Source organism: Lolium perenne, chromosome 5 (assembly GCF_019359855.2).
Source record: "Lolium perenne isolate Kyuss_39 chromosome 5, Kyuss_2.0, whole genome shotgun sequence".
In the NCBI taxonomy this organism is placed as follows: domain Eukaryota; kingdom Viridiplantae; phylum Streptophyta; class Magnoliopsida; order Poales; family Poaceae; genus Lolium; species Lolium perenne.
The window spans coordinates 52,798,625-52,804,773 of NC_067248.2; positions in this window are offsets into that span (position 1 = coordinate 52,798,625).

Here is a 6,149-nt window from a genome sequence, read left to right on the forward strand (position 1 = left end):
AGCGAGGGCTGCGCTTCTTGAGGTCCTCCCCAGAGCTCAAGATCAGCGGGGCATGATCAGAACCAATAATGGTCTCCGCCACCAAGGAGCAGAGGGGGAAGAGAATTTCCCAGTCCGGGGAAATGAAAACTCTATCAAGGACGCATCTGACGGGGTTCAGCTGCTTGTTGGTCCAGGTGTATCGAGCGCCGCCCCTGCGGACTTCTCGGAGGGCAAGATTGGCAATGCAGTCGTTGAAACGGTGCACCCTAGGCCAGTCAATGTGGCAGTTGTTCTTGTCCTCCGCCCCGCGGATGAGGTTGAAGTCGCCACCCACCACGAGGGGAAGGTCGCAAGCTTCAACCGCAAGAGTGAGCTCCCCCAAGAACTCCTGAGTGCGACGGTGGTCAGCTGGGCCGTAAACAACAAGGAAGGCCCACTTGGCATTGTTGTCCAGCTGACGCACGTCGGCCCGAATGAAGAAAGTCCCCTTAGTCCACCCTAGGACCTCGAAAGAATCTTCATTAACGCCGAGGAGCATCCCTCCTGAGCGTCCCCTAGCCGGAACATCGCCCCAAGCGAAACGGCCTCGCGGATCAATGCCCAGAAGATCCGCGGTGGTGAACTGAGCTTTGATCGTCTCCTGGAAGCCCGCAAAGTCAAGCTGCTCGCGAGTCAGCAACTCACGGATCTGCGATTTCCGCCCAGGAGCGCCAAAGCCACGAAGGTTCCAGATGCCGGCCCGCATCAAGGAACCTGCGACGGTCTCCGTCCGCGACGGGAAGCCACCGAGGTACTGGCCGCTCTCCTCCGAGTGGTCATGGGAGAAGGCGGGGCAGGAGGGGCCCCAGCCCCAACTGACGCCTGAGCCGTGGCAGGTCCCGCCACCAAGGGCCCAACAGGCGGGACCTCGGCCGCCTCGGCCAAGGCCCGATCCCTGCAGAAAGCAGCATGAGCCAACGCGGCTTGTGCCTCCTCTTTAGCTCGGATGAGCGAGAGGGTCTCCGAAGGCGTCCCGGATTCCAGCGTAAACGCAAGTCCTGAGTCATGGGCCACCACCTCAAGGTGGGCGTCCGACAGAGCAGGGAGAGCAGAGAACTGCGCTAGCGAAGGGAGGGAGGAGGGGGGGGTTTTGGATTACCTTCAAGGTTCTTCGACGCCGTCCTCTCCTGGGCGCGCTGCAGCACCGTCGTGGCCGCGGCCGGACCACCCAGGCGGGCGCTCTTGCGAGCGGGGCCAGCGGCGACAGTCCTGGTGCGGCGGCGGCGCGGGACACCACCAGCAGCAGGCCGGACAAGGGGGGCGCGCTCCGAGTCGTCGACGTCCTCCAACATCTCGTCGCCGTCCTCCGCGTCCGCCTCCGAGTCCATGTTCTTGGGCGGAGAACCCTCCGAGTCGGAGTCCGTCTCCAGCAGCACCGACGAAACCAACGGAGCAGAGTCCGCTGGCACGTCGACCTCCATGAGGACGGGGGTGGCCCGCCGCTCCAAGGTGGCCAGGGAAACCGGCCAGGCCCCCTTCCGAGGGAGGTTAGACCCGTACTGGTCCAGGGAGGCCAGCCCGGCCGGCGAGCGGTCGAGGGCCCCATCCCCAGGGCGTCCGAGGCCGGGAGCAGCGCTCCCGCCGACATCGTCCGACGGCGCCTGCGAGGCAGGGGCCGGGGCCGGGGCAGGCGGCTGGGCCGCCGGCGGCGCGTCGTCCTTCCGCGCGGCATCCTGCGCGCCGAGGTCGTCCCACTCGCCCTCGGACGGGCTGAGGTCGTCCACATCCTCATCGTCGTCGTCGTCTCCCGGCTTATGAGCGGCCGGGGGGGAAGGGCCACCGGACGGCCCCGCCGGCGCCTCCACCGCCACCCCAATGTTGTAGCCCCACTTCTTGTGGAAGAGCTGAACAGTGCCTTTGAGCTTGGCCGGGTTGCGGCAGGCCAGAAGCATGCGGACCGGCATCGGGCGCTTGAGGGAATCCTCGTCGACAGCGACCGGCCAGCCAAGCATCCCCATGCCGGCTAGCAGGCGGTTCGCCCTCTTCATGCGCCGAGGGACGCCAGAGAGCCGCACCCACACCTCCTGCAGCTGCTCTGCGGGGGCAGGGTCCGCGTCCGCGAGCCGGATGTCCGCGACCGTCCCACTGAGAGGAAGATACAGCTTGCCACTGCGCGTGGACATCCGGAGCGTCTCCCGAGAGGGGAAGGTCACCGCGAAGGAGTGACCCAGCAGGGCCTGAACCTGCCAGTCCCACTCCGCCTCAACCAGGTGGTGGAGCTCTCTGTCCAGCTCCCTAGCCGACAAAGAGACGGCGCCAAAGGAGATGATGGCACCGTTGGAGACGAGCTCTTCCTCCTCGTCGTCCTCCTCGAAGTCGAGGGAGAAGAAACTCTCTCCCGCCACGGCCTGTCCCAGGACGCGGAGCGAGGGCTGGCGGCCCTTGGAGGTGCACGCCGCCGAGAAATGCCCCTCGACACCACACAGGAGGCAGACTGGCGGGTAGGGGCATTCGGCCTGGAAGTGTCCGTTGCGGCCACACTTGAAGCACTCCATACGGGAGGCCGCAGCGGCATCCTTGGCCACGCCGCCGGGCTGGTTGGGCCCCTGCCCGGAACCACCCTTGGGCGCCGCCGCCGGCTGCTTACCGGCGGCAATCTCCACTGCCCGGCCACGGGGAGGGGCAGCGGGGAGAGGGGCAGCAACAGCGCCGGCCTCCTCCTGGGCACGGCGAGCGGCCCGCTTGCGTTCTCGCTCCACCCACCACTGTGGGGGAGCGGGGTTGTTGCCGGCCGGGGCCGGGTTGGGTTGGCTTGAGCCGGACGCACCCTGGCGACGAGCGCCCTGCTCAGCCAGTGCGCGGGCGCGGAGCGCCGCCTCCTGCTGCGGTTGGCCCCGGGCCTGTCCCCCCGCCTGCCGGTCTTGGTGGCGCCGCTTGTTGCCGGCCTGGCGACCACCCCCGCCCCGAGCTTGGTTGGAGGGGCCCCCGTTGGCGCCGCCGTTGGTTCCCTGCGGGCGGTCCATCACCGCCGGCGCCGCCGTCACTTGGGCAAAGGAACGGGTGAGAGGAGGGGGAGGGAGCGTGACGCGAACCGTGCGGGCCTTGGCAGAGTGGCGGCGCACGTCTCGAGCAGAGGCAGGAAACCCTAGCGAAAGGGAAGCGGTGCCCTTTTTGAGCCAGAGCCAACCGGGCTGGTGAGGGAGCAGCGGTGGGCCAGGGAGGTCTGGGCCGGCCTGAGGAAGGCCCAAAAAAGTGTCCGCCACCTCATCAAGCCGTATTTTTTTGTTAAGGCTAAGCATGCATAATCAAATTTTCTCCTAATAATATTAATCGATACAAATCTTTCATATGAAACCTTGAGCTAGTTTTTGGAAGCAATCCTGTTCAAAACATCTTCAAATATCAACCAGGGGTGGAGCTAGGAATTGCTATTTTGCTAGGGACTGATCTTTTTTTTGAGGGATTGGTAGGGACTGATCTTTTTCTGGAGGGAGAGTAGATGTGCACGCGTGGAGTTAAAGTTGAGAATACAACTATACAAGGAACCATTTTATTACATAGCTACTACCTCTAATTAGGCCGATTAGCAGTAACCACTTACTATCACAAGCAGTGACTTGCAAAAAATTGGGGGCCCTAATCAGGTGGAGGCCCGGTACAATTGCACATTCTGCACATGTGTCACAAATGGGCCTGGGCCAAAGCCACCAATCGTTCTACACTGTTTCATTTGCCGACATAGTCCTTATATAGTTTCTCTAAAAAAAAAGTCCTTACATAGTTGGCCAATCATCGCTCGGAAGCTTGTCACTTGGCGTGGTCCTTGCTGGCGTAGGCATGCTTAGCAAGAACAATAGCGTATCCGGCAGCCGGCTATAACAATTTGTCACATCATCTATAGTTAATTTATAGCTAGCATGTATAATAATAAACTATAAAGGTTAGTATTTTTACAATACATGACCCACCTTTTAGTCTCACGTAGTACCTAGGAGCACGTGTTAGAGCTGGCTATTAGATAAGATCCCACTTCTCTTCTCTCTCCTAATCTCTCTCCTACAACTAAATAAACTTATAATATTTTATCTCTTATAGCCAGCTGATTGTACCTTATTGTATTTGCTCTTATGCCTATTTGTTTCATCTCAATAGTCTTTGTTTGTGGGTCCCTTGTATCGGTGATAGTGCTAACATTCTCCCTACCTCGAGAGCCGACTTGCCCCAAGCTGGTTACCATTGGACCAACGTTTGACTGCCGGCAACTAGACCTTGTTGACTGCATACAACGTTGGAGGACGCGAGTGGTAAACCTGCAAGACAATAAAAGGAGAAGGCAACCGGAAAGTCCATTCTAACGGAACCGGTAACTACCGGATACACATCCACCGCTCGCCTCTTCGTGATTCGTGCTACATTCTCTTTCTATATCTAGTGTGTATCATTTCCGTATAATATATCTATAAAATTTAAAAGAAATTTTGGTAAATTTTCGTATTTTCTTTATATAAGACGTGATTCGTGATACTTTAAAAAAAATAACTACATAAATTCAAATATGCACGAAATATATGTATAATGTGGTTGAAATAACATATTTATTATTTATATCTAATAAATATTATAGATATATCATATCGTAGTTAAATAGATAAGAAATTGGAAACAAATTAGCACGAATCGCGGGGCAACTACAGGCCGGATGATGATCGGTAGTTACCGGTTCCGTTAGAAAATCCTCTCCCAGATGGCAACCGAGTTTGTACATGTAAATCGGCGCCAATAGCCTTCTTTAGCTGTGACACATGGATCACGAGATAGATACAATTGCTCTAGGCAAGGCTAGACGCGGCAACGTCTCCGACACGCTTAACCACTTCATAATGCCATTCATATTTGAAGAACAACTTAGAGCAATTCCAATAGTGTAGCCAGCCGCTGGCTATAAACCAAGTGCCATGTCATCTATAGCTAACTTAGAGCCAACATATACAATAGTGAGCTATAAAAGTGTAGTACTTTTACAATACATGGCCCACCTTTTAGTCTCACATAGTGCTTAGGAGCACGTGCTAGAGCTGGCTATAAGATAAGAGCCAACTCCTCTTCTCTCTCCTAATCTCTCTCCTCCAACTAAACAAGTTTATAATATTATATCTCTTATAGCCAGCTGACTGTACCTTATTGTACTTGCTCTTATGATGTGCTCGGCGTAGTTACCGAAGATTGCAAAAGACCCATTGAATGCACTTCTTATCTGCTTGATGTTTCATTCTCAAGCGTACTGGCTCCAAATGCCGACGAAGAAGCTCCTACATCATCACATGTTCATTTAACCAAGTTTCCATATCAGGTACAAAGCATGTATTGTCAGCTGAACACTGCCTTATAGGAAGATTTGGCCCAAGCTACGATCCAGACCTAGCCGCCGCCCCTCCACCCTCCCAGCGCCGCCGCCACCCCTCCCTCTCTCCACCAACGCCCCCTCCCATCCCCTCTCCTCCCTTTCCACCTTCGCCTCGGGTCGTCTCGCGCGAGGCGGCTCCGGGCGATGACCCGAACTCAAGAAAAGGCGTCGCATCTTCCACCTCCTGGCCGCTGCCGCCGTCGGGGTCGGCGGTGGCGGCCGCGTCCGGCTGCCAAAGGCAGGGGTGATACGTCTCCAACGTATCGATAATTTCTTATGTTCCATGCTACTTTATTGATGATACCTACATGTTTTATGCACACTTTATGTCATATTCGTGCATTTTCTGGAACTAACCTATTAACAAGATGCCGAAGTGCCAGTTCCTGTTTTCTACTGTTTTTGGTTTCAGAAATCCTAGTAACGAAATATTCTCGGAATTGGACGAAATCAACGCCCAGGTTCCTATTTTGCCCGGAAGCATCCAGAACACCCGAGAGTCGCCAGAGGGGGGCCACACAGGCCCCAGATGACAGGCCGGCGCGGCCCAGGCCCTGGTCGCGCCGCCTTATGGTGTCGTCGCCCCTTCGACCTTCTGACGCTGCCCTTTCGCCTATATAAGGTCCCTGACCTAAAAACCCCGAACGAATAAGCCACGGTACGCGAAACCTTCCAGAGCCGCCGCCATCGCGAAGCCAAGATCTGGGGGACAGGAGTCTCTGTTCCGACACGCCGCCGGGACGGGGAAGTGCCCCCGGAAGGCTTCTCCATCGACACCGCTGCC